Below are 27,803 nucleotides of genomic sequence, written 5' to 3' on the forward strand. Positions count from 1 at the left end.
CACAACATGAGCAGAATGCAACCCGCGTCTGCATGTGCGTGGGTCCCAATTCGCCGCTTCTGCGCATGCGTGTGACATCATTTTGCACGTCTGCACATGCGCGAGCAGTGAAACCTGGAAGTAACCCTTTCTGGTACTTCCAGGTCGCCACGGGACGCAACCTGAAAATGCTCAACCTGAAGCAAACTCAACATGAGGTATGACTGTACAGTGGTACCTCAGGTTAAGTACTTAATTCATTCCAGAGGTCCGTACTTAACCTGAAACTGTTCTTAACCTGAAGCACCATTTTAGTTAATGGGGCCTCCCGCTGCTGCTGCTCCGCCGGAGCACGATTTCTGTTCTCATCCTGAAGCAAAGTTCTTATCCTGAAGCACTATTTCTGGGTTAGCGGAGTCTGTAACATGAAGTGTATGTAACCTGAAGTGTATGTAACCCGAGGTACCACTGTATGTGCAAAATCAGACCGGATTAGCGCTTGTAATGGATTATGTTATTATAAAGTCCTGACCAAAGGGGTACTTCCCAAACAGCCTGTAATTGTGAAAGCAAAGTTCTTCAGCAGAAAAAGCAGAAGATGATAGATGATAGATAGATAGATATAGATAGATAGATAGATAGATAGATAGATAGATAGATAGATAGATGTTGGTGGACTTCTCTACGTGCTCAGGTTTAAGCATCATCATTTCCTCTAAAAGAAATAAATAATGTTTTCTTGGAAGCTTGCCTCCCATCCCCTTGCAAACATGTCATTGAAACATGCAATGGTATCCCTGTCTCCGCTAGACAGCTGAGTAACTTCTTGACATCTGTTGGCTTACTGCAGCTGCAAGAAAACATACGGTTTGTTGCAGCCAACGGCTCATCTTTTCTCAGCTGGGTAAGTCTCTTCTCAGCAAGGACAGTTACAATAAAGGGCTTACAAACCACCTGTGTTTGCTGCCTAGTTCTGCTTTTGGACACCGTTATCTCCCTGCAAGCCAGACTTGCAACAAGACATGCACTGTATCCTTACCTCCTTCGCAGGAGTTGCTCCTGTTTAGTGCTCCATCCAACCCTCTTTCAGGATACACCGTTCCATTCCTTTAGCTGAGGTTCCTGCATTCCAGGGGGGTTGAACTAGATGGCCCCCTGGGTACCCTTCTAACTCTGCAATTCCATGATTCTGTGCTCTCTCTCTTCCTCCAGGTTTCTTCTTTCCCTTTCCAAGGGATGCTCAGCATTTTGTGATTGCTGAGCATGCTCTGTCCTCGGTGAGATTTGGGATGGGTGTGATTTTTCCCTTAGGCTGTTTCTCTTGGAGTGTCATTGTACTTCTGCAAATGCCACAGATTCCTTCATGTAAGCTGCTCCTTCTCTCTCTCTTTTTCTCAACAGTTTTGGCTCCACTCCCATCAGCACTCTCCATCTGAGTTTTCTATTGGAAGGAGTGATATATACTGTATAAAAGAGTCGGTTGCCAACATTCCATTCCCCCTCTCTGAAGATTCGGCCAGAAATTGGAGCGACCGTGAATCAGAATGCAGAATGGGGCTAGGAGCAAAAGGGGCTATATTTTGTTTTTAGTGGTCAGTGTTTTCAGGAGCAGGAAGCAGATTTATTTTATTTTACAGAATTTATAGCCCACCTTTTTCTACAAGGCACAGAAAGTAGCATACATGGAGTTTTTCCCCTTCCACAATTAATCCTTTGCCTGGTCAGAGGATGGAGAGAGGGGACTGTGTGTGTCTGTGTTGGAAAGGTAATATAAATAATTGTATGTTTTCGAGCACAATTCAAAGTGTTGATGCTGACCTTTAAAGCCCTAAACGGCCTCGGTCCAGTATATCTGAAGGAGTGTCTCCACCCCCATCGTTCTGCCCAAACACTGAGGTCCAGTGCCGAGGGCCTTTTGGCGGTTCCCTCACTGTGAGAAGCCAAGTTACAGGGAACCAGGCAGAGGGCCTTCTCAGTAGTGGCACCTGCCCTGTGGAACGCCCTCCCACCAGATGTCAAAGAGAAAAATAACTACCAGACTTTTAGAAGACATCTGAAGGCAGCCCTGTTTAGGGAAGCTTTTAATGTTTGATGGACTACTGTATTTTAATATTTTGTTGGAAGCCGCCCAGAGTGGCTGGGGAAACCCAGCCAGATGGGCGGGGTATAAATAATAAAATATTATTATTATTATTATTATTATTATTATTATTATTATTATTATTATTATTATTATTATTATTCTGGCTCAGTCCATGACTGGTATTTGGCCCATGGAATCTTGCAAAACAAGGAGTGAAGTCTTGAAGGAAATCCCCCATCTCTGCTTCATTCCATGATTTTCATTCATTCCTACAGGACAAAGTAAAGTGCTGGACTTAAGGAGGAAGACAGAAGTGGAGAAGGAGTCGAAGGAGTCAGGGACTTGGTTCTGGGGAGGTGGAGGGAGTCAGAGATGGGGAAAGGGTATTAGCGGGGTATTTGAATAATGCAGATGGAGTCCAGAGAGAAAAATAAAATGATAATACTAGGTAAAGTGAACAAAAAAAGTACATAATATGAAGAGAAATAAACAGAGAGACCTGGTTTTCCCTCTTCATTCAGGCCTTGTAACACAGCAGGTAGGCATTCAACCAAACATACAGAGGAAAAACTCCCTCAGAACTATAAAGCCAGTCAGAACACAAGCTACCTCAGCAAGGCTCCTGCCACTCTCTGTGGTTGCTAGGCAACACCTCCACCTACCCCCACTCACCTAGTTGACTTTGCGACTACAAAACCAAACCCTTAAGCCATGGGTAGGCAAACTAAGGCCTGGGGGGCCGGATCTGGCCCAATCGTCTTCTCAATCCAGTCCATGGACGGTCCGGGAATCAGCGTGCTTTTACATGAGTAGAATGTGTGCTTATATTTAAAATGCATCTCTGGGTTATTTGTGGGGCATAGGAATTCATTCATCCCCCCCCCCCCCGAAATATAGTCCGGCCCCCCACAAGGTCTGAGGGACAGTGGACCGGCCCCCTGCTGAAAAAGTTTGCTGACCCCTGCCGGTTAAGCAATGAACGCTTAAGCTGCAAAGCAAATGATCTCTGCTGTTGCTCTTCCAGCTAGGGGCTGATGTGGAGAGATGGGTTGCGTGGAGGAGCCCTGCTCCTTCTCAGTTTAATTCCCCATTTAGTTGCATGCTAGTATTGATGAACTTTGAAACGCAGAAGTATGGCTCAGGAGATACCCCTGCACACCTGAGAAGGAAGGGCAGCGATTGTGAGTGCTGTTGGCACATAATGAAACACATCAGAACTTTTCTTGTTCTCTTGAACATCTCAACCCAGTTCTTTCTGTAGTTCGGAATTCATCCTCCCACCCTTTTCCAACCTAACCTATGGAGGTAGAAGGAGAGAGTGCTATTTCATTAACAACTTGCCACCATCAGCAAGAGTTCCTTTTAGCACAACCCAATTCATTTCAGAACGGAATATTTCTGTTACAGGGCAAAAAACAAAAGAGCAGATGTGATATATGGCACTTGTAAATTTCACTGCTGGTAACGTTTAATATTCTTTTCGAAATCAATTCCAAGTCCTCTCTGCTTGCTTTTCCTCCTCACTTCTCTTTCCAAACACTCAAATTTTGTTCATGTCACTTGTAATATTTTTTAATCTTTTCCATGAATAATTTCACTTATTACCCTGAGCTGTCTTTGTGACCTCTAATTTCATTGCATTTCTTCCCTCCCTCCCTCCCTCCCTCTCTTCTCTTCACCCTGAAATATATAATAAGGGTATATTTTCCCCCTACTGCAAATTAAAAAGGAAACGTGTACCTTGAGAAAATTCTGAGCCTTGAGGAGAGCTTCCCCAGAGCTCTCTTCTTCATTCCTTCTTCTCTATGGACCTTCACAAAGTCTGGAGTCTTCTCTCCAGCGCTAGCTCAGAAAAAGATATCACAGAGCTGGAAAAGGTACAGAGAATACAATAAAAATGCCTAGGGGGTTGTGGCAGCTTCTCTAAAAGGAAAGGTTAAATTGCTCTGGCCTTTTTTAGTTCAGTAATAAAAGTTACTAAGTGGAGGACATGATAGAGATTTATAAAAAATAAAAATTAAATATCCATGGTGTGGAGAAAGTGCGGGAAAGAGAACTTATTCTATTTTTCTTACATTTATAAGAGGATAATAATAATAATAATAATAATAATAATAATAATAATAATAATAATAATAATAATAAAATTTTATTTATACAAAACCGGGCTGAGGGTGGCTAACACCAGGTATGAAAACAATTGATTTAAATACAACTTAAAAACAAGATTAAGTACAACATTAAAATGCAGCCTCATTTCAGTAGAAACTCAAATCAAATCTTCACCAAGGCCAACTATCCAGCCTGGTCCTACATGGGCCAAAAAAAAGCCAGGGAAGTCCCCAAATAGGAGTTCCATGACAGAAGGAGAAAGGAAAAAAGGAAAGAGGAAAGAGGAGAAAGAGATCAAGTTGATTCCAAGCCAAAGGCCAGGCGGAACAACTCTGTCTTACAAGAAGAGCCAACTGGATGAGACGAATGGCCCACCTTGTCCGGCATTCTGTGGTCAACTGTGAGAAACCCACAAGTAGGATTTGAGTCCAAGAGCCCTCTCCCCTCCTGCAGTTTCGAGCAACTAGTATTCAGAAGCATTGCTTCCTCTAACTGTGGAGAACATAGTCATCGGGGTTGGTAGCCTTTGAGAGCCTTATTCTTCGTGTATCCTCCATGCAAGGGCCATTATGGAAATCTTATTGGCTAATACCTTCCAATCAAAGTCCATGGAAGCAGCCCATGGGTCAGTCCCTGAAGGACTACACCATACCAGTCTGCATTATATCACACACTTCTTCCATCACGGAACCTAAAGTGACACACCCAACATGGGACATTGCCTATTGGGTGATTTGATTGTGGGTGGCCACCACGCATTGGTGCTTAGCACATCACTTTCAAAAGGACAGTTGCTACACGCCTGCAGCATGTCTGGTCTTCTAGGGGCCTTGCAGGGAGGAAGATAGCTGGTTGAGGAACCTGGCTTCCTGTCTTTGCCTTGTCAACAGAGCAGTGCACTTAGCTGGCTATGATTCAGGTTGTGTGTTCTCCAATTCAGCCTACTGAAAGGAAGCCTATCTTCTTCCCAAGATCAGATTTGACTTATACCCAACCCTGGGTATGTCTTAAGAATGACATTTATACCTGATAGCAGACACACGTGGGGGCAGTTTAGGAGACGGGCAAGCTTTGGATAAGCAAGGGCACCTCCCAATATGCTTTCCCCTGCCATGGGACTGGCCATGTGTGTGGAATGACAATTTATAGCAGTAACTCAGGCAAAGTGCATTTGATGCCCACCATTTTTATTGCCTCTCTTCCTTCCTTTTCTCTTTGGCAAGATTAATACTCATGCATATGTATATGATGGGGAGAGGCTGAAGAAGGCAATGTTTTATGGAGCGGCAACCTATTAGCACTCAACTGAGTTAGGAACATTACCAGGAAATCAAAGATTTTGCAGCATTGTGAAAGAGCGTTTATTTATCTATGCTCTTTCAACTTCTTTATATTTTGTACGTTGCCTTCATAGACCTGATGAAGGCCTTTGACCTCGTTGGCTGAATAGGACTCTTCAGACTGCTCAAGGTGATAGGATGCCCACCTTAGCTTCACAAGATGATAATCATCCTTCTGTGAGAACATGTGTGGCACCATCCTGTATGATGGTTCATTCTTGGATGCCTTCCCTATGGAGAGCAGTGTGAAAAAGAGCTGTCCACAGAATGGAGGATGAACAAACCCAATGGCCTGTGTTGCAAAATGTAACAATCTACAAAAAAGGAAAACGCAACATGCTGGCTAATAACCGTTAGTAAATATATAACTGGAGACGCTGAAGGAGCGTCTCCACCTCCATCGTTCTGCCCGGACACTGAGGTCCAGCGCCGAGGGCCTTCTGGTGGTTCCCTCACTGCGAGAAGCCAAGTTACAGGGAACCAGGCAGAGGGCCTTCTCGGTAGTGGCACCCACCCTGTGGAAAGCCCTCCCACCAGATGTCAAAGAGAAAAATAACTACCAAACTTTTAGAAGACATCTGAAGGCAGCCCTGTTTAGGGAAGCTTTTAATGTTTGATGCATTACGGTATTTTAATATTTTGTTGGAAGCCGCCCAGAGTGGCTGGGTGGACCCAGCCAGATGGGCGGGGTATAAATAATAAATTATTATTATTATTATTATTAGTCATTCAAAATATACAAATAAGCCACTTCAAAATGATGTATATATCATGCAACACATCTCACAAAATGTACAAGTAACTACAAGTTGTTATATGTATCAGAGTCAAACAAAGAATCAAACAAATCAAGAAATAGCGAGGAATGCCAAGCCTACCCGGTGAGCACTGATCCACTAGCATGATCCCCACTAGTATGATAATTAATTGACAATTGATAATTATTTGCTGATGAAGACTTTATTCTGAACCAATTGAACTATTCTGGATATACTGTCTTCCTTTGGGACTTTTGTGAGACGTCTTCCTTTGAGAGACGGCTTGGCGTATGATGTATGATATATACATCATTTTAAAGCGGCATATATTTTGAATGACATCATAACCGATTATATATATTCACTAACAGTTATTAGCCAGCGTGTTGTGTTTGCATTTTTGTACACAGAATGGAGGGTGGCAGGATCCCAATGCTGTGCTTTACAGGGAACAGGCTTCGGGCACCATGTCTGTTGGCAGACCAATTCTGCATTACAAAGATGTCTACAAACATGACTTGAAGGTTGGCAATATTAACCCCACTGCATGGGAATCCCTTGCAGTGCCTGGAGACAGTCAGGTCATGTATCTGTCAGGAGTTCAGCCTACACTTGAGTAGGACTCTTGCAGAGACACATGCCTGACTGGCATGTTCCCTCCCTCCTGGTCAATTGTTCGGGAGCTTCACAAGCTTTCTTCATCCCAAACATCACAGTGACCGATGCCAACTGACACCGGCACACTTAGGGATTTGCAGAGTTTGTGCATCATGCAACTCAGCATTTTGGCTAATCTACTTTATTTACATATAAACACACACGGAGCACTGCAACATGGCTCCCTCTCTCTCCAGCATCAGACAGCAAAGAGGGAAAAGAAAAAAGGACAATAGTCCCACTTCATGGAACATAGTAACACAAACATCCTGTCTCTGTCACTTCCCACTCTGTGGAGTCAAAACATATACCGTCATGTGATAGACAAAAATCCCATGACTGCAATCATAGACCAGGAATTCTAACAGTATCCACAGAAGTGACCAGAGAAGAAATGACCGCTGGGAGGAGCGCAGAGAGAAGAAAAGCCATGGTGCATCTGCAGCAGCTCTGTCAGTATATGGAAACATCGTTAGCTGCAGACAGCCAGTTTGTTGACATCACATGATGCGCCTATCTGTGGGAAAGAAGAATTTCCCAGGATGTTCACAGGCTGGCTAAGTCTTTGTGAAGAGTGTAACTTGAAACCTTCTGTGTGCGCATGTTCAGGAAGTTTGCCAGACTTGCTAGAAGAACTGAACTGAAAGGACGTGTTTTTCTCTAGTGCTGTAATGTCAGAAATAAACATCATGTAAATAGATTTCTGACTTATTTTCTTTCCCCTGCGGAAGCAGGAGGGAGGGGTTGTGCATTTTACCCACTCTTGGGAAAATGTCGCCTATCAAAATCTCCCTGGTCTGTCTGGATATCAGCCAGAGGAGGTTACCGGTAAGCAAGCTCCGAGGACAGTGAGAGGCGCCAGCCTCTATGGAGGGGGCTTGCAAACCAACAAACTGGACCCCTTCACCTGCCCCAGCTGCAATAAAACCTATTTCTCCTGTATTGGTGTCTACAGCCACAGCAAGCGCTGTAACTCTCCAATGGTTCAGCTTTACCCCTGATGATGCACTCTTGCATTGTCTCTCAAGACAGATGAACGCCAACAATTTTTGGATATTTTTGACCTCCATCCCACCATCCATCTGGTTCCTTGTAGGCCTGCCTACACAATCTGCGGCCAACCTAGCTAAACACACCCCATCAGCCATGTTATGAAGGCCACAAGAAGACACAATTTGATAAGTGTTGGGTACTCTTGGTTCCTCAGTTTTCCAGTCTGAAATTCACTTGATCTCATTTCCCTACAAAAATCCATATAACAATGACGATGATAATTTTAATATTTATACCCCACCCATCTGACTGTGTTGCCCCAGCCACTCTGAGCGGCTTCCAAAACATATAAAAACATAATAAAACATCAAACATTAAAAACTTCCCAAGGCAGGGCTACCTTCAGATGTCTTCTAACAGTTGTGTAGCTCTTTATCTCCTTGACATCTGATGGAAGGGCATGCCACATATTTTTGTTCAGTTCTCCTAATATACTTGATTTATTGACTGCAATTATGTAATGGCTCAATATTGTCTACACCACGGATAGGGAGCCTGTGGACTTCCAGATTTTAGAGGACCGCAGCTCCCAATATCCATTGCCATTGGCCATGCTGACTGGGGCTGATGGATATTGGAGTCCCACAACCTCTTGAGGGCCACAGATTCCCCATCTGTTGAGATTTGGAGATTGGAAGCAGCTCTCAGGGTTCTTAGATGAGAGACTTCCAAAGCAGATTTCATTAATACAGTAGAATTCATTAGAATACGCAATTTGCTGGCCTAAATATGTTAAACGCCAGGTATTGGCACTCTCAGTAACCTTGGCGTCAGCATCCCAAGGGTTTCAGCTTTCATTTTTTAAAAGTGATTTATAATATGGACTATCATCATTATAGAAGAAAATAAAGAAAGCAGCCTGAGGGAAACTCTTGCTTTCGGAGCCTCCACGCCATCCGCTAGACCTCCCTTTCTTGGAGGCAGAGTCGTTTCACGCTTAGCTGTGCCTGGCCATTTAGAAAAATCAACCTGTTTTGCTTGCCTTTCTTTGCAATATTGGCCACGCGGAATTACTTTTAAAGTCCGCTGGAGGGTGAAAGCCTTTTACAGCTCCATAAAACCTGAGTGGCAAAGAGGAGAGTTTTTCTGGAAACAAACAAAAGAGGACCCAAACAAACCTGTTTTCTTATTTCTTGCTAAATGCTTTTCCTGCCTACAGCCCTGGTGAATATTTTTCTTTCTCACAAAAAAAGTCTACTTCCCCGAGGCTCTTTGTCAATTTGGAGATCATTTGTTGAGGACAAAGTGTCAAGTGCTCTTCTTCCATGATCAAGATGAATATATATGGTATATATATTCCCATGCAAGAAATTTGCATGGCTATCATTACTTGGGTTGACTGTTCTGTTCCAGGTCCTGCTGTGATTTACTGTACTTAAGAACAGAAGAAGAAGAAGAAGAAGAAGAAGAAGAAGAAGAAGAAGAAGAAGAAGAAGAAGAAGAGTAGTAGTAGTAGTAGTAGTAGTAGTAGTAGTAGTAGTAGTAGTTTGGAGTTGATATCCCACTTTATCACTACCAGAAGGAGTCTCAAAGCAGCTAACATTCTCCTTTCCCTTCCTCCCCCACAACAAATGCTCTGTGAGGTGAGTGAGGCTGAGAGGCTTCAGAGAAGTGTGACTGGCCCAAGGTCACCCAGCAGCTGCATGTGGAGGAACGGAGACGCGAACCCGGTTCACCAGATTACGAGTCTACCACTCCTAACCACTACACCACACTGGCTCCTGTTGGATCAGACCATTGGCCCATCTTAGTCCAGCATCCTGTTCTCATAGTGGCCGACCAGAAGACCATGGGAAGCGGAAGATATTTGGAAATACTATGGCCTCTGATCTTGGAGGCAGAGCATAGGAACCATGGCTAGTAGCCATTGATAGCCTTAACATCCATGGATTTGTACAGGCCTCTTTTAAAGCCATTTAAGTCGATGGCCATCACTGCCTCCTGGAGGAACAAATTCCATAGTTCAACTACGTGCTGTGCGAAGAAGGATTTTCTTTTGTCTGCCCTGAATTTTCCAGCATTCGGCGTCATTGGATGTCTATGAGTTCTCATGCTAGTAAGGGGAGAAAAAATCTCTTCTCTACCCACTTCCTCCTCCATGAGTGGTTTAACAATCTTATCCCTCTTCCCGCAAGGTTTTAGGAATAGTAGGTCTGCAGGAAGAATAGGGATTCTTAATAACCTTCAGCTCCCTTAACAAACCAAGCTCTTGGGATTCCCAGGGGGAAAGTACTTTATATGTATGGTTTAGCATGTTTAGCCTGGAGAAGAGGAGGTTAAGGGGTGATATGATAGCCATGTTCAAATATATAAAAGGATGTCACATAGAGGAGGGAGAAAGGTTGTTTTCTGCTGCTCCAGAGAAGTGGACACGGAGCAATGGATCCAAACTACAAGAAAGATGATTCCACCTAAACATTAGGAAGAACTTCCTGACAGTAAGAGCTGTTCGACAGTGGAATTTGCTGCCAAGGAGTGTGGTGGAGTCTCCTTCTTTGGAGGTCTTTAAGCAGAGGCTTGACAACCATATGTCAGGAGTGCTCTGATGGTGTTTCCTGCTTGGCAGGGGGTTGGACTCGATGGCCCTTGTGGTCTCTTCCAACTCTATGATTCTATGATTCTATGGTGCATGCTCCTAGAGCCCTCAATTTCATCCCGTGAATTAGGGGGAGCAGATTCCAAGTTCATGAGAAATGTGGGGTGTTTTGGGGCTGATTCTGTTTTCAATACTTTTTTTCAATTTTTTCAAAATTAATTTTCCAATTTTAACACAACACAAAATAACAAACAGATAACAAACATAAAAAAGAAAAACAAACATACATTCAAAACTTCTTACAATTAAAAATCCAAATTACATTCCATTAAGAGTGACTTCCTCAAATCCTTCCTAACTGATTTTCATTAAATTTCATTTTAGCAATTTTCCAATATCCACTTCTAATAAAATTAACTTGTTCAGATTACTAACTTCCTTTCTTTTTGTAATATTCTCAATCCATCATTTTATACATTCAACATAATTTAATCCTAAACCAAATTTAGTACTAGCAAGGATTTCCACTTACGTTATATTTTATATTTTACTAAATATTCCTTAAATTTCTTCCATGCTTCTTGATGTTCCTCCTCCCTCTGATCGCGGATTCTTCCAGTAAGGTCAGCCAGCTCCAAAAAGATTCTGTTTTCAGTACTGTGGCCAACCAATAAAGCTTGACTGATGGTTGACTGGTAACCACGGAGCAATTGAATACTGTGACCTTCCAGTTCTCTGGTCTCTCTTTTTTTTTTTTACCTCTCACAATTCATATTTCAGATGGTGTCTCTGGTTCCTTCTTCGGTGAATGCAAATGGAATCATGGTGTTAGCTGCCTCTTCCACAGCCCTGATGGTTAAATTGCAGTGACCTTTGATGACAGCCCACACCAACGATGACCCTCCAGTTACTTGCCTCAAATACAATTAAAATCACAGGTTTGTAATTTAGATACTTTCTCCACCGTGCTTCTTTTAATTGTGTGATTTGTAATATTCCCCTTTCAACTTAGTTTGGCTAAGACTTGAAGTAAAAATGCTTTCTTCTTCAGAGCTTAAAGTATTCAAATTTGATTTTGCAAATGCAGCAATGTGATCTGGATTCCTTAGGAATATCATCCAGTTTTAGCCTATAGCTTCTGACAGACCAGAGGCGCGAGGTTGCCCCCAAGACTGAGGGGGCCCAGTGTGGGTTGCATCAGGTGTGTGATGTGCATTGCACACAATGTTGTGTCGTCTGATGGAGTCTGAGTGCTTTGGAGGAGCCAGTTCCTGAAACCATCATGTGGGATGCGATCACATGCGCTGCACACTGGGCTCCCTCAACACGGGGGAGGGGGGATATGCAACAACAGCAGCAAGAATACTTATCACAAAGTATTGGAAGACACAAGATTTACCCACACAGGAAGAATGGCAGATAAAGTTGATGGACTACATGGAATTGGCGGAAATGACTGGCAGAATCCGAGACCAGGGAGAACAATCGGTGGAAGAAGATTGGAAAAAGTTTAAAGACTACTTACAGAAATACTGTAAAATTAATGAATGTTAGAAAAATGTTGGAATGAAGTTATATGGCTTTAGTAGACATGTTATAAGGAATTAGGTATAGATAGATTAATGGGGTATTAAAGGGAAAAATAAGGTTAGAATGTGTTAAGATAATTATAGGATAGAAAATAGAGGAAGATGGAGAGGAATTGCTGAAACAATTAATAGAAGTGGAAGACAAAGGTGTGAGGAGGTCGTGGAAATATGTGAATGAAAGATAAGATATTGAAATTGGATTGTGTTTTGAATGGTTTTTGTTTTGTTTTGTTAATTGTTTGTGTTAGTGTTGTGTAGGTTTTTTTGTACGGTATTGTATTGTTGTAGTGGGTTTTTTTGGTTTTTTTGTAGTGTTGTGTTAAAATTGTTGAAAACTAATAAATATTATTTTTTTTTAAAAAGGGGGAGAAAATATGGGGGGGAGTGGCCCCATTCCAACAAATATTGAGGGGGCTGAAGACACCTTGGCACCCTGAAGTTGTCACACCTGCAACTGACTTACTATACAGTTTATGTGGGCGACTTATTGCCTCAGGCCTGATTTCATGCAGGCCTTGGGCCCGTTTTCACACCCCCACAAGCAATCAGTGCAGACCTCTGGCAAAAGAGGACTGCTGCTACTATGGTATCCTTCTGGGAGAGAGTATCGGGCAGCGGTAGAGAAGTGGGTGGCAGAAATGTTGGAGGAACTTAACTATATTACTGACACATTATCTTCTGCCACAGTAATCTATTTTGGACCTTAAGCTGGCTCTGCATGGTGACTGGAACTGGGGGAAACTTCTGCTACATGGATACTTCACCTCAGATTCCATAGGGACGTGCGTGGCGCTGTGGTCTAAAACACTGAGTCTCTTGGGCTTGCCAATTGCAAGGTTGGTGGTTTGAATCCCCGCGGCAGGGTGAGCTCCCATTGCTCTGTCCTAACTCTAGCCAACCTAGCAGTTCAAAAGCATGCCAGTGCAAGTAGATAAATAGGTACCGCTCCGGCGGGAAGGTAAACTGTGTTTCCATGCGCTCTGGTTTCCGTCACAATGTTCTGTTGCACCAGAAGCAGTTTAGTCCTGCTGGCCACATGACCCAGAAAGCTGTCTGTGGTCAAACGCCAGTTCCCTTAGCCTGAAAGCAAGATGAACGCCACAACCCCATAGTCGCCTTTGACTGGACTTAACCATCCAGGGGTCCTTTACTTTTTACAGTGGAACCTTGGGTTATGAACATGATCCGTGCGGGAGGCACATTCACAACCTGCAGCGCCACGTCTGCGCACACGTGGGTTGTGATTCAGAGCTTCTGGGCATGCACAAAGCGCAATTTAGTGATTCTGTGCATGCGCGAGCGCCGAAACCCGGGAGTAACCTGTTCCGGTACTTCCGGGTTCGGCATGATGCGCAACCCGAAATCACATAACCTGAAGCGTCTGTAACCCGAGGTACCACTGTACCGTTTACCTTACCTCAGATTCCCATCAGGAAAGACACACAGAGAGTAGTAGATAGGTAGCCGTGTTGGTCTGCCATAGTCAAAATAAAAAAATTCCTTCCAGTAGCACCTTAAAAACCAACTAAGTTAGTTCTTGGTATGAGCTTTCGTGTGCATGCACACTTCTTCAGATAGTGTGCATGCACACGAAAGCTCATACCAAGAACTAACTTAGTTGGTCTTTAAGGTGCTACTGGAAGGAATTTTTTTATTTTGACACAGAGAGTAGACTCTGTAATTTTTCACTCTGTCCCACTGTTTGCAGCCCCCTGCCCAAAGTTAGCATGTGGTCTGACCTGTTCTCTGACCTGTTCTGCCCGTGTCTGGAAAATATCAGGATGGTACAACTGGCTTCCTTTTTGAATCAAGATGGCAGATGGAACCTTTCAAACATCCCTCCCCCCCAAAATAGCCACTAATTTAAAAACTGACCTGATATATTTTTTTGAGTGTGTGGTGGTATGAAGCTACTAAGAAAATAACTTGCGAAAAATTTTCTCCAGTGAAAAACCCCACATGAGCCATCCACAGCCCAAAATATTTTTGCACCTAAAGTGAGTTGTAAAATGGGACCTCCATATATCTAGAATATTTAGCTCAGGAGCAAGGTGGGTAATAAATATCTGCACTGGGAATAAGGGGCGGAGGAGACCAACATTGCCTCCTATTCTCTGAAAGGCTGCTGTAGAGGCAGCATGAAGGTGGATGTCGATGAGGTGACAGATCTGGTCTCCAAGCAGCACTTCGGTCCTCAGGAGAAGGAGAATAAATGTGTAACTTCTCTACTTTGAGACTGTTTCAGCCATGTTCTCGCTCACAGCAGTCCTGATCTGTCACAAAGCTAGCCACAGCCGCAGCCTGCACTTTTATTCCTTGGTAATTTCCCCCTCCTCGCCAGAACAGATTTGCAAAAGTGTTAATGAGAAATGCCAATAGTAAATCCCCAATCCTAGTGTGAAAATATGGCAGTGCTAAAAATACAATTTGAGATGTTTTGGAAGTGAGTTATAAAAGAAGGTTTCCCCTTAGCTCTCACTTCTTGGGGGTGACAGTGCAGCCCTGCTGTAGCTGTGAACACAAGATCTAAGAAAGGGAGAGGGAGGGGGAAGAGAGAGTAGGAGGTGTCAGCTTTTTGAACTTAAAAGTGGAATGGAGCTTGTGTAACCTCCCTCCTTAAAGCATCTGACCTCTTTAGAAAAATTTTGGAGAGATGCTTGCAGGGCTGCCTCCAGGTTTCTGGTGGCCCATGGATCACAGGATATCAATGGGCCCCTTTGCCCCTCACTTTCTTCCTCGCGCCACACCCCATATCCCTCTGGACCGCACCCCTTTAAAATAAAACAAATATCGATCTATATGCCACCCGGGTGTCAACAAACCATTGAAAACTTTTGTTTTTATTGGCAAAATTGTTCAACAGTTGTTAGCTACAGGGGTACCTCGGGTTACATATTCTTCAGGTTACAGACTCCGCTAACCCAGAAATAGTACCTCGGGTTAAGAACTTTGCTTCAGGGTGAGACCAGAAATCATGCTCCGGCGGCGCAGTGGCAGCGGGAGGCCCCATTAGCTAAAGCGGTGCTTCAGGTTAAGAACAGTTTCAGGTTAAGAACAGACCTCCAGAACGAATTAAGTACTTAACCCAAGGTACCACTGTATTGTCATGCTTAGCTCACCGAGAGAAGGAGTCGCTGAGCCATAGGCAAGCCTTGGCCCTCCAGATGTTTTGGGACTACAACTCCCATCAGTCCTAGCTAACAGGACCAGTGGTCAGGGATGATGGGAGTTGTAGTCCCAAAACATCTGGAGGACCAAGTTTGCCTAGGCCTGGACTAGGTAACCACCTAGGTCTACTTGAGAAGCTCAATGTGTGAAGTTGTTTTGAGCTGATTGCTACAGCTCAGACCGCATGGCTCTTACAAGCCATGCTTGTCTTCCTATACCAATAATTTAGGCAGAGCAGTAGCTATTCCAGAGGGGCGCCATTGAGGCTCCCAGCCTGTGTGTGTGCACAAATGCACGTTTGTGTGTGTGTGTCAAACTCAGCCTTTGACCTGGGTGAAATAAAGCCTAGTTTCACCCCTGATTTAGGAACTTTCACAGCTGTAACTCAGCCAAATTCTATTGTGCAACTTTTTCAAAAGCTTGTGTGGAAAAGTACATGAATCTGACCTTTGGCAAAGGCAAATCCAGGGGAGCATGACTGCTTCAATAGCACCAGGCGTTCACCTTCTTGGACGCTGCAGCAGGAGCCACAACTATGATGTCCAACAGAAGGCAAGAGGCAGGGACAGGCACCAAATTTGGGCGTTGCATGTTGAAATTTGAGATGCCATAGTCCGTCACTGCCTTTGGAGAGTTCACAAGAAAACCATTTCTAATTAACTAAATGTGTGGTCTTTTTCCATGCTAGGGGAAATGGGAAACATTGGAAGGAACTGGAAAGGGTATATTTTAAAGGTCTAATTGCCTATTTTCCCATGCTTTACTTTGATACATTTTTTGTGATTTTAAATCTCTTCTGGGATTCACTCACCAAAGAGGATTTGCCCCAAACCAGGATCTTGGCATCCAAGCAATTCTCCTTTTTTATACCTCTGGAGCTGGAAGAAATAAACTGGCTCCATCTTCCATGTGACAGCCCTTTAGATAATTGTAGATAGCTGTCATATCTCCTCTCAGCCTCCTCTTTTCCAGGCTGACCATACCCAGAAAGTGAGATATTGTTGCATGATCCAGTACCTGAGCTGATGATCAAAGCGATCCACACTTCGGAGAACAAGAGTTATGTAAAGAGGTACTCCACAACAGGTATCTTGAGGTGGGAGACTAAATTTGTATCTTGAGGTGGAAGACAAAAATTCACGGCAGACGTCACCTGTTCTGTTCCTAGCTGGTTAAAAATACCTACTGATATTAAAATCACAATCACCATGGAGAAGGAGAGGGTTTGTTTTTTTACTCCAAAGGTCAAAAACAGAGAGCAGAGGCAGCGTTAACTGCATCAAATAAGGGAAGTCTATTAATTCAGGGACAGCCGACATTGTGCTCTACAAATGTTGTTGGTCTTCAGCTCTCCTCTTCCCTGACCACTGGCTGTGCTGACTGAGGGTGACTGGAGGTGAATTCTGAAGGGCACTATTTAGACTACTCATGTGTTAAGTCCTTTATTTTTATCCATTGTGCTTTGTTCCCTGTTGTTATTTACTTAAAGGTAAAGGTAAAGGGACCCCTGACCATTAGGTCCAGTCGTGGCCGACTCTGGGGTTGTGGCAATCATCTCGCTTTATTAGCCAAGGGAGCCGGCGTACAGCTTCCGGGTCATGTGGCCAGCATGACTAAGCCACTTCTGGCAAACCAGAGCAGCGCACGGAAACGCCGTTTACCTTCCCACCGGAGCGGTACCTATTTATCTACTTGCACTTTGACGTGCTTTCGAACTGCTAGGTTGGCAGCAGCAGGGACCGAGCAACAGGAGCTCACCCCGTCGTGGGGATTCAAACCGCTGACCTTACGATCAGCAAGTCCTAGGCTCTGTGGTTTAACCCACAGCGCCACCTGCGTCCCTTGTTATTTACTTATTAGGAGAGTAACACTCACCGCCTCTCTCAACCTAACCTACTTCACATTGTTGTTGAAGGCATGGGTGCCAACCTGAATAAAATATGAAGTTGGGGCTTAGGTAAGCCATACCCTGTATAACTGATCACAAGACACAGTGCATGCACATCATCTGAATAGCAATGCCAATCAACTTTGGGGGCGCCCCCTCAAATATTTTATTTGGGGGTCGAAGGGCCCTCAGCCCCTAGGAGTTGGCTCCTGTGGTTGCAGGGGTTCAATGAGGAGGGGATACTCATTTATGCCACCTGGAGCTCCTTGGTTTAAAAGATGGGGTATAAATGCAAACAATTTTAATTAAAAAAGCATTTCAGCCAGTGGAAGTTCTTCCACAGGCTTTTGCTCACTGGACTCAGTCATTGAATCCAGCCCCATAGCCAGCTTTCCAGATAATCAACATCAGTTGAAAAGAACAAGAGTGAGAGAAACCACTCACAACCTGAAAAGCGAAGAAACACAAAAGAAGGGAAAATGTCAAGGAGGGAGATCAGTTATTGAGGGACAAAATAAACTGGTAAGCTGCAGACATTTTTATTCAGTCCAGACCAGGCTGAACTTGCCTTCCTGGTATTCTTGCTTGAAAGCAGTTACTTGTTCCTTTGGCTGCTGGATGGGCCTAGAGAGTTCTTCCCCCCTTGCTTCTACACTCCCAGGGTAAGTTGCAGTCGATTTATTAGCTGAGGTCCAAGATGGAGAAGTGATGGCCTTGCAGGCTGGGCTGCAACTCCCATCAGCCTCAGCCAGCAACATCTCAAAGGCAATGAATGACCTACCTGTGGCAACAAGCTTTGGTTTAGGAATGTGCAGAAGCTGGTTCTCCAGTGTGTTTCCTGGGACCATGTGGATCTCATCCCCTATGGTTGCCATTGGTGTCCCCTCTTCCAAAGCCTGTGGATGGGCTGTTGGCCACATGGCATGGGATCTCTCCATGCAGTTCACTTACCTGTTTGGATCTTCTGAAGCTCTTTGCTCCATAATGCCTTCTTCAGTGCCCTCTTGCTGTGGTCTGCATTGCATACAGTGAGCTGTTAAAGGCTGATGAAGGGACATTTAGAGCAAACGGCTGTTAGGTTTCATTCAACCCGGTGACTGGTTTTGCTGCCTGATGGCCTGGGCAGGAAGGCTATACCTCTAGGAATGGACATGATCACAAAACAAATAAGACCCTCTTAATGTTATTAAATTAAGCAGCAAGCACTATTCATCACTATACATGCGTTCCACAGAGAAGAAACTCAACCAAATTGCTGTAGGCTGTCTGGCAGAGGCCCAATAACCATGATGAATAATGCTGGTGCTTGACAGGTTACTGACACATTCACAGCTCCCAGAGACTCCCTGGCAACTTGTGCTTAAATTGGATTCCAGGAGAATCATTGTCGAGAGTTTGTGATATGTAATGAGGAAGGCTGTGGTGACAGACACCCTGAGCCAGCCTAGGCCTTGAGGGGAATCCTTCTTAAAGAGCAGGCATTCACAACAGAGAAGACAACTAAGCAAATTGTACTGAAGATGCCTAAGTTAGCAGTTTTGTAGTTGTTGTTTTTTATTGTGGCATACCCCTCAACTGTCCCGTTTTAAGTGGGACATCCCGGAATTATAGAAACCACCCCAGCTTCTAATTTGATCCCGGGATGTCTCATTTTGGCTCCTGCAAGAGTGCAACCCCAAAAGAAGTCTGGGTTTTTTGGGGGGGGCAGTATGCTCTTGCATAAGTCACCTGGCTCTCATGAGAGTGCTGCCCCAAAAGATGCCCATTTTGGGGGGGTTGTATGCTGCCCTGAAAGATGACCATTTTGGGAGCCATGCTCTCACGAGAGTCACTTGCCTGTTGCGTTTTTGTGCAAGTTGCGTGAAGTGAAGTCACAGGGAACCAGGCAGAGGGCCTTCTCAGTAGTGGCGCCCGACCTGTGGAACGCCCTTTCATCAGATGTCAAGGAGATAAACAACTATCTGAGTTTTAGAAGACATCTGTTTGGGGAAGTTTTTTATGTTTGATGTTTTATCGCATTATTATTATATTCTGTTGGAAGCTGCTCAGAGTGGCTAGGGAAACTCAACCAGATGGGTGGGGTATAAATAATAAATCACCATCACCATCATCATCATCATCATCATGGGGGACAGTGGCACAACATGGGGGGCTGAGGGGGCCATGGAGGGGCACGACCAGGCGCCCCCAGAACAGGTTCTCTCATTAGAGCAGCTTCCTTGTGTGTGACTGCAGCATCTCTATTCCCATCTCCATGTCAAGCCTGACCTGGGGGAGAAGTTCAGGAGAGTCATCAGCATTGTCTCCTTTCTCCTCATCTGGGCTCCATGTGCCGCACCCATTTGCAGTTCCGCTCCTGGGTCAGGTCTGAGCTGGGGACAGAGTGGAGGAAAGTGCTGGCACTGTTCCCGCCGCTCCAAAGCTGGCAGCCCTACCCCTGGTAGACCCAGGGACAGAAGCATTGGAGAGGCACTAATAGTAATAATAATAATAATAATAATAATAATAATAATAATAATAATAATAATAATAATAATTTATTATTTGCAGATGATCCTCTGGGTTCCTTCCAACTCTGTGATTAGCTTTGTGAGTGTGGCTATGTCTTTCTGCAAGTCAAGATATGGCCAGGTGACGCCTGTAGATGAGAGTTTTGTGTGTGTGTTTTTGCTACATTTTTGAAACTCTATTGCATTGCCCTCATTTCTTCAAATCCAGAATGAGAAGTGGCATTACGGGCTCCCTAGAGATTGCTAGTTAAAATCAGAGGTTTCTCTCCCTTTCTGAAAGTTATTATTACAATGAATAAGAGATCTGAAATTCTCCCGGGCAAAGTCGGTTCATGGAGAGCAGTGGGGTGGGGAAGAAGGTGGAAATAGACACTATCTCTTTTCTTTTGACAAGGGAATTCGCTTAGATTGGGAACAGGAGATTTGAAGTGGTGTGGTAGGGATGGCCAGGGGCTGACCAGCATGAATTGGGGGAAGTGGGGCTGGAGTCTGATTTAGGAGAGGAGGGCAGTGGTCTGTGCGGACCCATACCAATCAAGAGGCAAGAATCAGAGGCAGGGGAATCATAGAACCATAGAGATGGAAGGGACCCCAAGGATCATCTAGTCCAACCCACTGCAGTGCAGGAATCACAGCTAAAGCATCCATGATAAATGGCCGTCCAACCTCTGCTTAAAAATCTCCAAGCAAGGAGAATCCACCACCTTTCGAGGGAGACCGTTCCACTGTCAAACAGCTCTCACAGTCAGAATGTTTTTCCTGATGTTTAGTTAGAATCTCCTTTCTTGTAACTTAAATCTATTGATTCGAGTCCTACCTTCCAGAGCAGGAGGAAACAAGACGGCAAGAAGATCAAACCTATCCATTCTTAAGGAGCCCTGAGTGCTCACTGGAAGGACAGCTCCTGAAGCTGAGGCTCCAATACTTTGGCCACCTCATGAGAAGACTCGACTTCCTGGAAAAGACCCTGATGTTGGGAAAGATGGAGGGCACAAGGAGAAGGGGGCGACAGAGGACGAGATGGTTGGACAGTGTTCTCGAAGCTACCAGCATGAGTTTGACCAAACAGGGGGAGGCAGTGGAAGACAGGAGTGCCTGGCGTGCTCTGGTCCATGGGGTCACGAAGAGTCAGATATGACTAAACGACTAAACAACAAATCATATCTCCTCTCACTCTCCTCTTTTCCAGACTAAACATACCCAGCTCCTTCAACCATTCTTCATAAGGCTTGGTTTGCAGACCCTCGATCATCTTCATTGCTTTCCTCTGCCCACGTTCCAGCTTGTCAACATCCTTCTTAAATTGTGCTGTCTAGAATTTCCCCCCAGCTTTGGTTCTTCCGTATGTTTAGTCGGAATGTCCTTTCTTGAAGCTTGAAGCCATTCCTTTTAGTCCTACCCTCCAGAGAAAGAGAAAACAAGCTTGTTTGGCTTCTGGTTACATCATCTATCCATGAAGCATAGCAAGACAGAGATTTCAGCACAGATACAGCAGGTCAACCTCCTCCCTTCTCCTCAGCAAACACTTTTTCATCCTTTTGAGCATACTTGTGGAAATATTCACAAATGCCAGCCTCTTCCTCCACACCCCACCACACCCCAAATTTGAACTCGACTCAACAACTTCCTGTGAATTTGATATTTATGGAATGCACATAATGATCTGGACAAGTTTTCAGTCTGGGGTAGAACCAAAATCTTAACTTAGGTGAAAATACTGCAGAGATGTTTTAAAAAATAATAATGGTTCCCCCCCCCCCTCAGCATCTTTCGGAGATGTTCCAAAATGCCAACCATGTTTTGTCTGAACCATTTCCCCACCACTTGTCCCCATTTCCGCTCATGATGCAAACTTCTGTTCCTGCTGTGCTCTGTTCTCAACTCTCACACAACTGATCTCACTTCACTTTCTGTGAGACATTGCACAGCGTCACTCTCTCTTTCTTCTGTATGTTGGCTAGTTTCTTGTGCTGCTGTAACACACTTCATTAATGATGGTTAGGCAGGCTGCAGGGGCCTGTCTCTTTCAGCACACACAGAATTGTAGAGCTGGATGATGTGACGTTAACATATGAGAGCGCTGGAGGTGAAATAGTTAAACAGGTTACCCAATCAGAACCCAGGGGGTGGAGTCAGAGGGACTATAAAACCAGCTCTGGGAGGGGCGAAGGAGGAGTTCGTTGGGAGTTGGGTAGTTGGTTGGAGTGGGAGTGACTTGAGATAGAGTCTGTGGGTAGGTTGAGTTAGTGTAGAGAAATAAGCTGAGTCAGGAATAGTTAGGGGCTAGGAAGACAAGTAAATATCTGAGAGGTGGTTTAGTGAGTGAGAGCAGGTAGCGGAAGTTATAGGTCTGGATAGGCACCCCATGATTGTAATTGACCGATACCGTTTATGAAACCACACACTTGTTAAACTGCAATAAATAACGGGAAGTTTATGTTCCAATTGAACCCTGACTGGACTCAGTATTGTACCAGGTAGGGCCTGGGTGGTGGCAGCAAGAAATAAAGTGGTGGCACAGGGATCAATAGACAGTGAAACGTCCGGGGACCCTGTGTGATCGCCACAGATGGGAACCCCCAAAGTCATGGAGTTCAACCCACTGAAATGCAGGAATCTCCTTTCTGGCCATTTGAATCCCTGGGTTCAGGTCCAGCAGAAAACAAGTTTGCTCCATCTTCCCCTCCATGACAGCCCCTCCATGTCACACTGCGCTCAAGAATGCTGTATGGCAGGGATTTGTAAGCAGTAAGAACATAAGCCTGCTCACCCTTTCGCATGTGGGGGCATTGCGGGACGAAGGAGGCCCACACGGGGGAATTAAAACTAGACCTAAAATCCTTTGCTTATTAGGGGCTACCCCACATTTTGTTCCAAAAATTGTTTTCCAATAGGACTTCCGGAGGCGGCGCGAAACAGCAATGGCGGTCCTCTTCAGTCTCTGAAGAGGGGCTCCGCAGAAAAGGGTCATCTGCTGCGGCACAGCGACGACCCACCAAGAAAAACCACGGGCAGAGCGAGCCCGTGGCCGTGGGACTCGGCGGGCACCTGGAGCGACCCCCAAAACGAAGAAGGGACCCCGTAAGGGGCTCCGGAAGCATGGAGGGGAAGCGGTGCTGTGAGTTCATCGCTCTTTCTGCGGGAGTGAAGCCGCGCGGCTGCTGCTGATGAGCGCTGACCTTTCTTCTTGAAACATCAGACTCCAAATTACTTACTCGTGAGTAAGGATTATTCTCTTTGGAATTACAAATTTAAAATTCGGCTGAAAGCGGGGGACGAAAAACAGGAAGTCCGTCTCCCGGCAGTGCTTAAAGATCAAAGGCAAAGAAACTGACAAGCGGGAAGCAATTTAAAAGGACTTTAAATTTGGAACTATCGTGCGTTGGAATTGGCATACAAAAAGAGAAAGGCAAGTTTCCTTGTTTTTCTATTGTATTGGATTTTAATTGGGACTCCCCTCCCTTTTATGGATTATAAAAATTAAAGACTCCAAATATCGGACTGACAGGAGAAAAGAGAACTGTCATTGCGGAAACTGTATCTAAAATAGAATTGCTACAGTTGAGTGTTACTGGAAGATACAATTAAAGAACTGTAACTTGCACCTTCTGTATGAGACTTTGTGGCAACTTGGGAAGTGCTCTGTAAGCTAAAAAAGTTTGAAGGACTATTGTTAAAACGTTTGGGACTGCAGGGGCTTTAATGGCGGATAAACTTCTTTCTTTCCTTTCTGAACTGTAATAACACTCCCCCTAGTGGAACTTTGGATTTATAAGTGCCTGGGAACAAACTTTATTTTGACTCTCTGCTGCTTTATTGTTTACATTTGGGAACGGTCTTTCCCATGGGACAATGTACAAGTTGACCTTGACTCATAGACAGGTGTGGAATGAGTGGCCCACCGAAAACAAGATCTGCAAAAATGAAAGCAAGGCAAGCTCAATTTGTGCAAACAACTTTGACTACTCAGACACGCAGATCATCTGTCCCAACTATACTGGGAGTACAAGGAAAGGAAGCTGAACAGCCAACAACAGAGGATATGGCTGCAGGAGGATCTGATACCTTCTTAAAAGAAATGCTAGAACAATTTGCAATTTTAAACAAGAAGGTGGATGACCAAATGGCAAAAATTGACCTAGCCACATCCTCTATTACAAAATTGTCTGAACAAGTCGCACAACATACACAAGTAATTGGGAATCTCAAAGAAGCAACGGCTGAGAATCGGAAATTGGCTGAGGCAGCAAATTTAAAGGCAGATCAAGCAAATCAGAAAGTTGAGGCCATAAAAGGGGAGGTGAGGCCACTCCACAAGCACATCAGTGACCAGCAGGCCTACCTGTCTATGGTGGAATTGAGAAATCGGGAAAATAATTTGAGACTAAGATCTATCCCAGAGCTTGAGAAAGAAGATTTGATTGGCTATCTGACAGTAGAATTTTCCAAGTTCTGGGGTATAGAAGTAGACAAAGATTTTAAAATAATAACTGCGTTTAGATTGGGAAGAGTGGCAAGGAGGGACAGGCCCAGAGACTGTCTGATTATTCTGAGATCTAAACAGGAGAGAGACAAAATACTAGACCTCCATTTCAAGAAATCACTTGACATTCAGGATAAAAGAGCGGAAATCTACAAAGATATCCCAAAACAACTTTTGGACCTTAGAACCGTATATACTGACTTGGCAAGACTACTGAGAGGCAACGGGATTCCCTACAGGTGGGAGTTCCCCCAAGGTTTATCTTTCAACTATAAAGGAAAGAAAGTTAAAATCAAAACAACAGAGGACAACCAGAAGTTCCTGCACGACCACGGTGAGGACTTGCAGAAGGGAATTGCAGTTCTTTGGCCACAGCCACAGCCACAGCCACAGTCTGGAATAGAACCAACACCGTCCCCCTCGGGCCCAGACGAAAAGAAGGACACCCCATAAAGAGGAACGACAGATTGATTCAGGATGTCTCTGCAGCTGTATAGTTGGAACATTCATGGAGCAAATTCCCCGGAGAAAAGAAGAAGGATCTTTCACATTTTGAAAAAAGAACAATTGGACATTATCTGCTTGCAGGAAACGCATGTGACCAGACTCCACAGGAAAGTGTTAATTAATAAAAGACTAGGCCAAGAATTTATTTCATCAGACAGAGTTAAAAAGAGAGGAGTGGTGATCTATGCAAAGAGAACTTGTCACCGAAATTTTTGTTTAAAGATGAGCAAGGAAGAATTTTGGCAATCGAAATACAAACTCAAGGAGAAAAATTTTTGATATTAGGAATTTATGCACCAAATGAGGGGAAATCGGAATTTTATAAGAAGCTACATGAGACATTGCTGGATTATCTGGATTACTCCAACATCATTATGATGGGCGACATGAATGGGGTGGTCTCTACCTATATGGATAAGTCACAAAATCAAAATCTAACCAAAGACGGCAGACTACCAAAAACTTTCTTTGAACTAACTGACAATATGGATTTGATTGATATTTGGAGGACAAGAAACCCCTTAGGTAAAGAAGGAACATTCTTTTCTGAGGCCCACCTGTCATGGACAAGAATCGACCAAATATGGACAACTAGAGGGCTGGCACCTAAGACTAGAAGAGTGGAAATCTGCCCAAAGACTTGCTCCGACCATAACGCGTTGAAAATGGAATTGAGACTTACTCCGGCCGGTTCCTTTAGATGGAAAATGAATGACACCCTATTAAGAGATCAAGAGATTGTAAAGAAGGCCCAAAAAACCTTAAAGGACTACTTTGAAATTAACTTGAACACCTCGGTGGAAAAGAGAACAATCTGGGACGCAAGTAAAGCTGTAATGAGAGGGTTTCTGATACAACAGAATACGATCAAGAAAAAACTCTGGAATGGAAAAAAGGACAAGATATTAGAGAAGATAAGAGATGGAGAGAAAAAATTGAGATTAAAACCAAAATCAAAAGAGATTTTAAGAGAAATCAAATTTCATCAAACACAATATACAAAATTGATAAATCAAGAAGTGGAATGGAAAATTAAACAAATGAAACAAAGATCATTTGAATTGGCAAACAAATGTAGGAAACTGCTAGCATGGCAGTTGAAAAAGAGACAAAAATTGAACTTTGTTACTAACTTGGAGGTTGAAGGGAGAAATATTCAGAAACCAGACGAAATTAGAAAGTGTTTCCAGAAATATTTTAAAAAACTGTATAAGCAAGGGCCCGAGGAAGTACTAGAGATAGATCAATTTTTGAAAGTCAATGGCTTACCAAAGTTATCTCAGGAGAAGAGATCAATCTTGAACTACAGAATAACACAACAGGAAATCGAGGGTGCCATTCAGAATATGCAATTAGGCAAATCTCCAGGCCCAGATGGACTTACCTCCAAGTATTATAAGATATTGAAAGACTACTTGATACAACCATTAATGGAGGTTTGCAATCAGATTATGGAGGGAGGGCACCGGAAACGTGGAAAGAAGCTTTCATTACATTGATACCCAAATCGGAAACTGAAAAGACCCAGCTTAAGAACTACCGTCCCATCTCACTCCTAAATGTGGATTACAAATTTTTTGCGGACATCTTGTCAAATAGACTTAAAAAGGTATTAAATGAAGTAATTCACAAGGACCAGGCAGGCTTTCTCCCAGGTAGACATTTGTTTGACAATACCAGGAACATTATTGATATTCTGGAACTGTTGCAAACTAATATTAACACTAAAGCAGTGTTAATTTTTATTGATGCGGAGAAGGCCTTTGACAATATTTCCTGGAAGTTTATGAAGAAAAATCTGGAAGGGATGGGAGTGGGACGGGGGTTTGAAAATGGTTTAGAAGCAATTTATTCAGAACAAAGAGCTAAGTTGATAGTGAACAACGTGGTGACAGAAGAGTTTAAAATTGAAAAAGGAACACGACAGGGGTGCCCTCTCTCCCCTTTACTATTTATCTCAGTCCTGGAGGTGCTTTTGAATATGATTAGGGAGGACTGGCTGGTCCAGGGAGTACGGGTCGGAGCGAAACAATATAAACTGAAAGCTTTTGCAGATGACTTGGTTTTAACATTACAGGAGCCAGAATCTAGTACAGAATTCTAGAATTGATTCATGACTTTGGTCGGGTGGCGGGTTTTAAGTTGAATAAACAAAAAACCAAAGTTTTGGGGAAAAACTTGACTCCCTTGGAAACAGATGGGTTTCAGAAGGAAACAGAGTTAAATGTGGTTAAAAAAGTGAAATACCTGGGGGTCAACTTGTCTTCCAAAAATTTGAACTTATTTAAAGATAACTATGAAAAATGTTGGTCAGAGGTTAAAAAAGACTTAGAAACTTGGTCAAGACTGAAACTTTCCTTGTTGGGTCGAATAGCAGCTATAAAAATGAATGTTTTGCCAAAGATGTTGTTTTTGTTTCAAACCCTACAGATCGTGGACAGAGTGGACTCTTTTGGAAAGTGGCAGAAGGATATTTCGAAGTTTGTTTGGCAGGGCAAAAAGCCCCGAATAAAGTTTAAAATATTAACTGATGCAAAAGAAAGAGGGGGGTTTGCCCTGCCAGACTTAAGGTTATATTATGAAGCTGCAGCCTTCTGCTGGATGAAAGATTGGTTGCTTTTAGAGAACACGGATGTCCTAGATCTGGAAGGGTTTAACAATTCGTTACGATGGCATGCATATTTGTGGTACGACAAGGTAAAGACTCACAAAATGTTTAAAAACCATATTGTCAGAAAAGCAATATTTATGGTCTGGACAAAATATAAAGACTTACTAGAAAGTAAGACCCCGAGGTGGCTATCACCAGTGGAGGCTAAGGCTCGAAAAAAACCCAATATGGAGGCCGGTTGGCTGAAATATGGGGAAATAGTAGAAAAAATTGGAGATAATTGGAGGTTACAGAGCTACGAAAAACTAAAGAATAAGGTGCAAGATTGGTTTCATTATGCTCAAATTCAAGAGGTGTTTAAGTTGGATAAAAAAAACAAGATTCCAGGTGGAAAAATCGAAACTAGAGACAGAACTGTTAGAACCAAAGACTAAGTTATTATCAAGAATGTATAACTTGCTGCTTAAATGGAACACTTAGGATGAGACAGTTAAATCAGCCATGATAAAATGGGCTCAAGACATTGGGT

This window comes from Podarcis bocagei (assembly GCF_964188305.1).
Source record: "Podarcis bocagei genome assembly, chromosome: 8".
In the NCBI taxonomy this organism is placed as follows: Eukaryota; Metazoa; Chordata; class Lepidosauria; order Squamata; family Lacertidae; genus Podarcis; species Podarcis bocagei.